The sequence below is a fragment of the Mesoplodon bidens genome (genome assembly GCF_964165515.1).
Source record: "Mesoplodon bidens genome assembly, chromosome: 5".
Lineage (NCBI taxonomy): Eukaryota > Metazoa > Chordata > Mammalia > Artiodactyla > Ziphiidae > Mesoplodon > Mesoplodon bidens.
Genome location: NC_138161.1, coordinates 111,448,145 through 111,460,657, shown reverse-complemented (window position 1 = coordinate 111,460,657; position 12,513 = coordinate 111,448,145). Strand labels below are relative to the sequence as shown.

The 12,513-nt window shown below is 38.4% G+C and overlaps 1 protein-coding gene across 3 annotated transcripts in view; it reads right to left on the bottom strand.

Moving 5' to 3' along the window:
• RNF168 (ring finger protein 168) overlaps positions 1-12,513 on the bottom strand; it is a 54,111-nt gene that overhangs the window by 40,315 nt on the left and 1,283 nt on the right. The window lies entirely within an intron of this gene.

Genomic DNA, 12,513 nt, shown 5'->3' with positions numbered 1-12,513 from the left:
AAAACATATTAAAAGCAGCAAGGGAAAAACAACAAATAACACACAAGGGAACCCCCATAAGTTTAACAGCTGATCTTTCAGCAGAAACTCTGCGAGCCAGAAGGGACTGGCAGGACATATTTAAAGTGATGAAGGAGAAAAACCTACAACCAAGATTACTCTACCCAGCAAGGATCTCATTCAGATTTGATGGAGAAATTAAAACCTTTACAGACAGGCAAAAGCTGAGAGAGTTCAGCACACCCAAACCAGTTTTACAACAAATGCTAAAGGATCTTCTCTAGGCAAGAAACACAAGAGAAGGAAAAGATCGACAGTAACAAACCCAAAACAATTAAGAAAATGGGAATAGGAAAATACCTATCGATAATTACCTTAAATGTAAATGGATTAAATGCTCCCACCAAAAGACACAGACTGGCTGAATGGATATAAAAACAAGACCCATATGTATGCTGTCTACAAGAGACCCACTTCAGACCTAGAGACACATACAGACTGAAAGTGAGGGGATAGAAAAAGATATTCCATGCAAATGGAAACCAAAAGAAAGCTGGAGTAGCAATTCTCATATCAGATAAAATAGACTTTAAAATAAAGACTATTAGAAGAGACAAAGAAGGACACTACATAATGATCAAGGGATCGATCCAAGAAGAAGATATAACAATTGTAAATATTTATGTACCCAACATAGGAGCACCTCAATACATAAGGCAAATACTAACAGCCATAAAAGGGGAAATCGACAGTAACACATTCATGGTAGGGGACTTTAACACCCCACTTTCACCAATGGACAGATCATGCAAAATGAAAATAAATAAGGAAACACAAGCTTTAAATGATACATTAAACAAGATGGACTTAATTGATATTTATAGGACATTCCATCCAAAAACAACAGAATACACATTAATCTCAGGTGCCCATGGAACGTTCTCCAGGATAGATCATATCCTGGGTCACAAATCAAGCCTTGGTAAATTTAAGAAAATTGAAATTGTATCAAGTACCTTTTCGGACCACAACGCTATAAGACTAGATACCAATTACAGGAAAAGATCTGTAAAAAAAAATACAAACACATGGAGGCTAAACAATACGCTACTTAATAACGAAGTGATCACTGAAGAAATCAAAGAGGAAAACAAAAAATTCCTAGAAACAAATGACAAAGGAGACACGATGACCCAAAACTTATGGGATGCAGCAAAAGCAGTTCTAAAAGGGAAGTTTATAAAAATAAAATCCTACCTTAAGAAACAGGAAACATCTCGAATAAACAACCTAACCTTGCACCTAAAAAATTAGAGAAAGAAGAACAAAAAACCCCCAAAGTTAGCAGAAGGAAAGAAATCGTAAAGATCAGATCAGAAATAAATGAAAAAGAAATGAAGGAAACGATAGCAAAGATCAATAAAACTAAAAGCTGGTTCTTTGAGAAGATAAACAAAATTGATAAACCATTAGCCAGACTCATCAAGAAAAAAAGGGAGAACACTCAAACAACAGAATTAGAAATGAAAAAGGAGAAGTAACAACTGACACTGCAGAAATACAAAAGATCATGAGAGATTACTACAAGCAACTCTATGCCAATAAAGTGGACAACCTTGGAGAAATGGACAAATTCTTAGAAATGCACAACGTGCAAGACTGAATCAGGAAGAAATAGAAAATACGAACAAATCAATCACAAGCACTGAAATTGAAACTGTGATTAAAAATCTTCCAACAAACAAAAGCCCAGGACCAGATGGTTTCACAGGCGAATTCTATCAAACATTTAGAGAAGAGCTAACACCTATCCTTCTCAAACTCTTCCAAAATATAGCAGAGGGAGGAACACTCCCAAACTCATTCTACGAGGCCACCATCACCCTGATACCAAAACCAGACAAGGATGTCACAAAGAAAGAAAACTACAGGCCAATATCACTGATGAACATAGATGCAAAAATCCTCAACAAAATACTAGAAAACAGAATCCAACAGCACATTAAAAGGATCATACACCATGATCAAGTGGGGTTTATTCCAGGAATGCAAGAATTCTTCAATATATGTGAATCAATCAATATGATACACCATATTAACAAACTGAAGGAGAAAAACTATATGGTCATCTCAATAGATGCAGAGAAAGCTTTCAACAAAATTCAACATTCATTTATGATAAAAACCCTGCAGAAAGTAGGCATAGAGGGAACTTTCCTCAACATAATAAAGGCCATATATGGCAAACCCACAGCCAACATCGTCCTCAATGGTGAAAAACTGAAACCATTTCCACTAAGATCAGGAATAAGACAAGGTTGCCCACTCTCACCACTCTTATTCAACATAGTTGTGGAAGTTTTAGCCACAGCAATCAGAGAAGAAAAGGAAATAAAAGGAAACCAAATTGGAAAAGAAGAAGTAAAGCTGTCACTGTTTGCAGATGACATGATACTATACATAGAGAATCCTAAAGATGCTACCAGAAAACTACTAGAGCTAATCAACGAATTTGGTAAAGTGGCAGGATACAAAATTAATGCACAGAAATCTCAGGCATTCCTATAAACTAATGATGAAAAATCTGAAAGTGAAATCAAGAAAACACTCCCATTTACTACTGCAACAAAAAGAATAAAATACCTAGGAATAAACCTACCTAAGGAGACAAAAGACCTGTATGCAGGAAATTATAAGACACTGATGAAAGAAATTAAAGATGATACAAATAGATGGAGAGATATACCCATGTTCTTGGATTGGAAGAATCAACATTGTGAAAATGACTCTACTACCTAAAGCAATGTACAGATTCAATGCAATTCCTATCAAACTACCACTGGCATTTTTCACAGAACCAGAACAAAAATTTTCACAGTTTGTATGGAAACACAAAAGACCCCGAATAGCCAAAGCAATCTTGAGAACGAAAAACGGAGCTGGAGGAATCAGGCTCCTGGTCTTCAGACTATACTACAAAGCTACAGTAATCAAGACAGTATGGTACTGGCACAAAAACAGAAATATAGCTCAATGGAACAAGACAGAAAGCCCAGAGATAAACCCACGCACTTATGGTCACCTTATCTTTGATAAAGGAGGCAGGAATGTACATTGGAGAACGGACAGCCTCTTCAATAAGTGGTGCTGGGAAAACTGGACAGGAACATGTAAATGTATGAGATTAGATCACTCCCTAACACCATACACAAAAATAAGCTCAAAATGGATTAAAGACCTAAATGTAAGGCCAGAAACGATCAAACTCTTAGAAGAAAACATGACATAAATCACAGCAAGATCCTTTTTGACCCACATCCTAGAGAAATGGAAATAAAAACAAAAATAAACAAATGGGACCTAAGGAAACTTAAATGCTTTTGCACAGCAAAGGAAACCATAAACAAGACCAAAGACAACCCTCAGAATGGGAGAAAATATTTGCAAATGAAGCAACTGACAAAGGATTAACCTCTAAAATTTACAAGCAGCTCATGCAGCGCAATAACAAAAAAACAAACAACCCAATCCAAAAATGGGCAGAAGACCTAAATAGACATTTCTCCAAAGAAGATACACAGACTGCCAACAAACACATGAAAGAATGCTCAACCTCATTAATCATTAGAGAAATTCAAATCAAAACTAAAATGGGATATCATCTCACACCAGTCAGAATGGCCATCATCAAAAAATCTAGAAACAATAAGTGCTGGAGAGCGTGTGGAGAAAAGGGAACACTCTTGCACTGCTAGTGGGAATGTGAATTTGTACAGCCACTATGGAGAACAGTATCGAGGTTCCTTAAAAAACTAAAAATAGAACTACCATATGACCCAGCAATCCCACTACTAGGCATATACCCAGAGAAAATCATAATTCAAAAAGAGTCATGTACCAAAATGTTCATTGCAGCTCTATTTACAATAGCCAGGAGATGGAAACAACCTAAGTGTCCATCACTGGATGAATGGATGAAGATGTGGCACATATATACATTGGAATATTACTGAGCCATAAAAAGAAACGAAATTGAGCTATTTGGAATGAGGTGGATGGACCTAGAGTCTGTCATACAGAGTGAAGTCAGTCAGAAAGAGAAAGACAAATACCATATGCTAACACATATATATGGAATTTAAGAAAAAAAAACATGTCATGAAGAACCTAGGGGTAAGACAGGAATAAAGACACAGACCTACTAGAGAATGGACTTGAGGATATGGGGAGGGGGAAGGGTAAGCTATGACAAAGTGAGAGAGTGGCATGGAGATATATACACTACCAAACATAAAATAGATAGCTAGTGGGAAGCAGCCGCATAGCAAAGGGAGATCAGCTCGGTGCTCTGTGACCATCTAGAGGGTTGGGATAGGGAGGGTGGGAGGGAGGGAGACGCAAGAGGGAAAAGAGATATGGGAACATAAGTATATGTATAACTGATTCACTTTGTTATAAAGCAGAAACTAACACACCATTGTAAAGCAATTATACTCCAATAAAGATGTAAAAAAAAAAAAATGGTATGGAGACACAAAAGACCCTGAATAGTCAAAGCAGTCTTGAGGGAAAAAAACTGAGCTGGAGGAGTCAGACTCCCTGACTTCAGACTATACTACAAAGCTTTAGTAATGAAGACAATATGGTACTGGCACAAAAACAGAAATACAGATCAATGGAACAAGATAGAAAGCCCAGAGATAAACCCATGCACCTATGGTCAACTAATTTATGATAAAGGAGGCAAGGATATACAATGGAGAAAAGAGTCTCTTTAACAAGTGGTGCTGGGAAAACTGGACAGATACATGTAAAAGAATGAAATCAGAACACTCCCTAACACCATACACAAAAATAGACTCAAAATGGATTAGAGACCTAAATTTAAGACCGGACACTATAAAACTCTTAAGAGGAAAACGTAGGAAGAACATTCTTTGACATAAATCCCAGCAAGATCTTTTTTGATCCACCTCCTAGTATAATGGAAATAAAAGCAAAAATAAACAAATGGGACCTAATGAAACTTAAAAGCTTTTGCAAAGCAAAGGAAACCATAAACAAGATGAAAAGACAACCCTCAGAATGGGAGAAAATATTTGCAAACGAATCAACGGACAAAGGATTAACCTCCAAAATACATAAACAGGTCAAGCAGCTGAATACTAAAAAAACAAACAACCCAATCCAATAATGGGCAGAAGACCTAAATACACATTTCTCCAAAGAAGACATACAGATGGCCAAGAAGCACATGAAAAGCTGCTCAACATCACTAATTATTAGAGAAATGCAAATCAAAACTACAATGAGGTATCACCTCACACCAGTTAGCATGGGCATCATCAGAAAATGTACAAACAACAAATGCTGGAGAGGCTGTGGAGAAAAGGGAACCCTCTTGCACTGTTGGTGGCAATGTAAATTGATACAGCCACTATGGAGAACAGTATGGAGGTTCCTTAAAAAACTACAAATAGAACTACCATACGACCCAGCAATCCCACTACTGGGCATATACCCAGAGAAAATCATAATTCAAAAAGACACATGCACCCCAATGTTCACTGCAGCACTATTTACAATAGCCAGGTCATGGAAGCAACCCAGATGCCCATTGACAGACAAATGGATAAAAAAGATGTGGTATGTATATACAATGGAATATTGCTCAGCTATAAAAAGGAACGAAATTGGGTCATATGTGGAGACGTGGATGGATCTAGAGACTGTCATACATTGTGAAGTAAGTCAGAAAGAGAAAAACAAATATAGTATATTAACACATATATGTGGAACCTACAAAAATGGTACAGATGAACTGGTTTGCAGGGCAGAGATAGAGACACAGATGTAGAGAACAAACATATGGACACCAAGGGGGGAAAACTGGAACAGTGGGTGGTGGTGATGGGATGAATTGGGCGATTGGGATTGACGTATATACCTTAATATGTATAAAATAGATAACTAATAAGAACCTGCTGTATAAAAAATAAATAAAATAAAATAAAATAGAAAACTTCAAAAAAAAACTGCCTTGCTGTTTCCAATGGGGTTTTTTAGTGGTTTAGCTAAGATATATCTCTATGGAGATTCTAGTGTTGTATCTCTCTTATTCTTCTAAAGCCGAGTAAATGTGAATCATAACATTAAATGTCTAAAAAAAAGAAAAAGCCCATCTCAAAAGTAGTAGGGGGTTTCCCTGGTGGCGCAGTGGTTGAGAGTCCGCCTGCCGATGCAGGGGACACAGGTTCGTGCCCCGGTCCGGGAAGATCTCACATACCATGGAGCGGCTAGGCCCGTGAGCCATGGCCTCTGAGCCTGCACGTCCAGAGCCTGTGCTCCGCAATGGGAGAGGCCACAACAGTGAGAGGTCCGTGTACTGCAAAAAAAAAAAAAAAGAAAAGAAAAAAAAAAACGCAGTAGGAAAATTTTGCGGACACTTTACTTGTTCTTGCCCCACACCCTCCTCAGCATACTGGCAGTCTTTAAGAGGGAAACCCACGTTCTCAGATTTGGACATTTGTTCCTGGTTCTGGAGGGAAATGAGCAGACTCAGGGCAAGATACACGTTCAGTAAACATCTGAGAAGATCCTAAGCTTTCACCTTGGGCTGATCCCAGGCTCAATTCAAGGCTGGCTAAGTGTTGAAGGACAGCCTTGGCACCAATCCAATGTGCCAAGACAGAGAAGTGCTTCTTTGTTTTGTTTCTTTTTCTTGTTTTTTCAGCCCCCGACATTCAAAGAAATCTGTCAAAATACTAACCGAACACAAACTAAGACAAAGACTCGGTGACCACACACATTAAGGAATATAGTCTTTGCAGAAATAGTTTGGGAAACTCAGTAACAAATGGCCTATTATAGCCTTCAACAATCAAAAAAATGGTAAACCCCAGGGAAAGGGAAGAATCTGATTCCCAGAGTTACCACACTGTAATATTCAAATGTTCAATTTTCTCCAAAAAACCAACCGCAAGGCATACTAAGAAACAAGAAAGTTTGGACAATTCAAAGGAACAGAAACTATCCCTAAGGAAGTCTAGACATCAGACTTACTAAAAAAAAAACTTTAAAATAACTGTCTTATCAACAAATGGCACCAGGAAAACAAGATATCCACATGTAAAAGAATGAAGTTGGACCCTTCCCTCACACCATATACAAAAATCAACTCAAAATGGGTTAAAAGCTTAGGGACTTCCCTGGCAGTCCAGTGGTTAAGACTCTGCACTTCCAATGAAGGGGTGCAGGTTCAATCCCTGGTCAGGTAACTAACATCCCACATACTGCACAGCACAGGGGGTAGGGGGTGGGGTGGGGTAAAAAAAGGATATACAACCCAATAAGAAAAAAATGAGCCTGAGATCTGAACAGACTCTTTACCAAAAGGGACAGACAGCAAAAAAGCACATGAAAAGATGCTCATAGCAAAACTTGTCAAACTGCAAATTTTAAATACACTCAGTTACTTCACATTAATTATACTTCAATAAAGCTATAATTATACTTCAATAAAGCTATGGAATTTTTAAAAATAAACTTAAATAGCACTCACAAAAAAGCAAACAGATGTGCTCATGTGACATGCAATGGCTTGGACTGACTACAGATAATAACACTGTGTATCATGAAGGCTGATTTTAAAGAATGACATTATGATGGACTCTGTTAGTTTCGTATTTCACATCCAGTCTTCTTTGCTTCCTTATTAAAAGAACCTCAACTGTGTACAAGAAAATGTGTCCAGCTAAAACAAGCAGAACTCTTGTCTGTGGCTGTTTTACCGCTGTAATAGAGACACCACCCCCTTCCTCCTTGTCCATGCTGGAATAAGGGAGCACAGCATCTGTACTGTGACCGTGAGGACAAAAGCCAATACTAAGGATGGAGGGGGGAAAAAACGGGGAGGAACCTGGTTCCTTGATGACATCCACAAGAGTCAAGTCCTAGACTGCTTGCCTCTGAACTTCTTGTTGAGAAAAGATGTCTTCCTTGTTTAAGCCATTATTTGTTGCTGTGTCTCTTGCACATAGTTGATCAAAATTTGTAACAGTGAGAGAATTTAGTTCAGAAGTGGGGTCTGAGGTACTAGTCACCCAAATCAGCCCTATGTCACTGTCCAATTTTATGGTCCTACTCTTTTCCCTACTAAGTCCCTTAACTTTTACAAGAGATCTAGTGAGATTTTAAACTCAGTTTATGTTGTAATTCATCAGCTCACAAGCTCAGGCTCTGGCTTTTGACAGTATCAGCCTATGACTGTAAAAGATGAGAAAACTCTCTTAGGGAAGTCACAGAAACTTCCTGGGTTTTTCAATGCCTTAAGAAAGAATTCTACTTAAGTAAAATTTCTGAGTAATGGGGGGGGGGAAAAAAGAATTCTATACAAATCCTTGGCAAGCACCCATAGCCTCTCCTTAAGTGGACACTTTATTCCAGGTAATAACTTAAGGAACTGTTTCATCACTGCATGATATTGGACTGCTGAAGTCACATCCTCTGTAACTAATTTCATCCTCACTGCCATCAAACCCAAACAGTTCCTACAACCAATGTGAGATTCCCACATCTTTGAAGGTCTCCTACTTGCAACTAATCTTGCTATCAATTATCAAATAGGTCTGCCTAGCAATAGCATATTATAGAAATTAAATATAGAAATAATCTTTGGGTGGGCCTGAGACCCAGGTCCTAAAGGTATGTAATCAGCAATAATGCCCAATTACACCATGAGAGTTGTTCTGGCAAAAATACCATTTCCACTGCTGCTCAGACCTGGATTCCAAAAGTCCAAGAGGTGCTGCCCCTGAAGAAGTGGGTTTCTCTGTCACCAGGCTTGCAGGTCAATCTTCCTGCTCACTGCTACATATTCACATTGTTTACTTCTAAACCCAGGTCTTAGGTCACATTCCTGACCCTAGGAGATGGGAAGTATGAATCCTGTAATTTCATTGAGAAGAGAGAACCCTTAGGTAGGAAACTATCAAAATGTAAGATGTTGTGCAACCACAAATTGTAACTGTCCATCACTTACATTATTATCTTTACCATCTTAACCTCAAACATTTTACACAAGATACTTCTATACAATGACAATTAATTGCCCATCACCACTTTTAGTCATACTTACTGAATGGCCACCTAAAACTACATATAAAGCTCCTGAAGAAAACAGGGGAAAAGCTTCATGACATGGGATTTAGCAATGATTTCTTGGATATGACACCAAGAGCACAAGTAACAAAAGTAAAAATAGACAAATGGGACTACATCAAACTTAAATACTTCTGTCCATCAAAGGACACAATCAATAAAGTGAAATGGCAACCTATGGAATGAGAAAATATTTGCAAATCATATCTGATAAGGGTTAACTCCGGAATATATTAGGAATACTAACAACTCAATAACAAAAAAACAAATACCTGATTAAAAAATGAGCAAAGGACTTAAATAAACATCTTTCCAAAGAAGATAGGCAATGGCCAATAAGCACATGAAAAGATGCTCAATATCATTAGTCATTCGGGAAATGCAAATCAAAACCACAATGGGATAGCATCTCCCACCCACTAGGATGGCTGTATCAAACAAACAAAACAAAACCATAAAGTAACAAATGCTGACAAAGATATCCTAAAAACGAACCCTTGCACATTGCTGGTGGGAGTGTTTAAGATTGTACAGCTGCTATGGAAGAGTACAGCAGTTCCTCAAAAAATTAAACATAGAATTACCATACGAGCCAGGAGTTCCTTTCTGGGTACATACCCAAAAGAGTTGAAAGCAGGGATACAGACACTTGTACACCAATGTCCATAGCAGCATTATTCACAATAGCCAAAAGGTGGAAGCCAAAGATGGAAGTAACCCAAAGATCCATTGACAGATGAATGCATAAACAAAGCATGGTAAACACATACAATGAAATATTATTTAGCCATAGAAAGGAATGAAATTCCGACCCATGCTACAACACGGATGAACTCTGACATTATGCTAAGTGAAAGAAGGTGATCATTTTGTAGTGTATAAAAATATCGAATCACTGCCATAACCCTGAAACCAATACTGTAAGTCAACTATACTTCAATTTTTTAAAAAAATTGCCCAATTGCCCTCCTGGAAAAAAGAAAGAGAGAGGAGAGGAGAGACGGGAAGGGAAGGGGAGGGGAGGGGAGGGAAGGGAAGGGAAGGAAAGGAAGGGGAAGGAAGAAAGAAGCCAGATACAAAAGCACAAACAGCTACTATAATTCTACTTATATGAGGTACTCAAAGTAGTCAAATTCATAGAGGCAGGAAATAACAATGGTGGTTGCCAGGGGCTGGAGGAAGAGGGAATTGGGGAATTATTGTTTAATGGGTATGGAGTTTCAGTTTGGGAAGATGAAAAAGTTCTGGAAAGGGATGGTGGTGATGGTTGCACACTTATGTGAATGTACTTAATGCCTTGGACTGCACACCTAAAAATGGTTAAAATGGTAAATTTTGTTATGTATACTTTATCACAATTTAAAAAACACACTAAGCTACCACTTAACACCTCCTAGGATGGCTATAAAAAAATTAAAAGGGGCTTCCTTGGTGGCGCAGTGGTTGAGAGTCCGCCTGCCGATGCAGGGGACACGGGTTCGTGCCCCGGTCCGGGAAGATCCCACATGCCGTGGAGCGGCTAGGCCCGTGAGACATGGCCGCTAAGCCTGTGCGTCCAGAGCCTGTGCTCCGCAACGGGAGAGGCCACAGCAGTGAGAGGCCCGCGTATTGCAAAAAAAAAATAAAAAGAAAAAAAATAAAAAGAAAAGAAAAACAACCCCCCCCCCGAAAATAACAAGTGTTGGTTAGGATGTGCATAAATTGGAACCATTACACATTGCAGTGGGTATGTAAAATGGTGCAGACCTGTGGAAAAGTTTGGCAGTTTCTCAAAAAGCTAAACATAAATCACCATATGATCCAGCAATTCCACTCCTAGATATATACACAAAAGAAATGAAAACATATTCAGACAAATATTTGTACATGAATATTCGTATCAGCACTGTTCAAACAGCCAAAAGATGAAAACTACCCAAATGTCCATCAATGGATGAATGAAAAAAATACAATATATCCATAAAATTATTCAGCCCTAAAAAGGAAAGAAGTACTGATATAACCTTGTATGAACTTTGGAAGCATTATGCTAAGTGAAAGGAGCCAGACACAACAGATCACATACTGAACACACTTATATGAAAAATCTAGAACAAGCAAATCCATAGAGATTAGAAACTCCGGAAAGGGGGAGGGGAGCGGAAGAATGGGGAGTCATTGCTTAATGGTTAAAGAGTCTGTCTGGGGTAATGAAAAAGTTTTGGAAACACAGTGGTGATGGCTGCAAAACATTGTGAAAGTAATTAACAACACCGAACTGTATACTTAAAAATGGTTAAAATGGCAAATTTTATTTACCACAATAAAAAGAATTCCAAAATAAGGCAAGTAGACCAGAGCATAAGCACCACATTCAAAGCCTAAACATGAAACACCGCATGACTTATTGATCATGTGAGTGATCAGGCTGCTAGAGTCTAGTGTTCAGTTTGGAGCATAATGAACAGTACATACTGTGGAGAGCTATGAATAAAAATGGATGAACTAGATGGAACTGGCCACAGAAAGCTATTTTAGGCTCCCTGTGCGACAGGGAAGAGGCAAATCAGACTAGATGTAGGATCTGTTTCTTTTACTTTAACCTTTGCTTCCTGTTGCTTTTGTTCACTAAAAGGATACTGTCTACACATAATGGCTTGCCTGGGGGAACCCTGCCCCCTGCCTGAATGTTAAACCAAAGTGCCTTTGCTCAAGGAAACATCTGGGATATTTGCAAAATTTATGGCTTTTTAACTTTACTTCCTCATCTCCTCCCCCTCTCTATGCTATAAAAGAAACTGGCATCCAAACCTGGTAAGATGGTTATTTTCAGACTTTAGTCGGCTATCTTCTCGGTCTGCCGGCTTTCCAAATAAACTCGTATTCCTTTCCTCAACACCTCGTCTCTGATTTATTGGCCTGTAGCCAGGGAGCAGAGAGAGCTTGGGACTCGGTAACACTTGCAAGCTGAAGAATTAAATGAATGGCGATGCACAGGCAAGTAAGTTAGAGAAAGTAATTTAAAGTGAAAAAGATATTAACACAAGAAACCAGTAGTTTCCTTACTTCTGCTGTTGCTATACTACGTTATTGCTCATCTGTGACTATTTATATAACTTTTCACACGACTGAAGACTCTAGCAGGCAATTCTTTCGTTCTGGGTTTTTTCTTTTCATTTTTAATCCAGCAAATATCAAATTGAATACAGCCTGCGCTGTGACAATGAACAAAATCGTGCCACTGACCTTAATCAATATTTTGGGACCCAAAAAACCCAAATACCCCTAAAAAATTTAGACAAACACTAACTGGGCTTTCTGTTTTATTCTTTAAAAAAATGGATTAGGGGCTTCCCTGGTGGCAAAGTGGTTAAG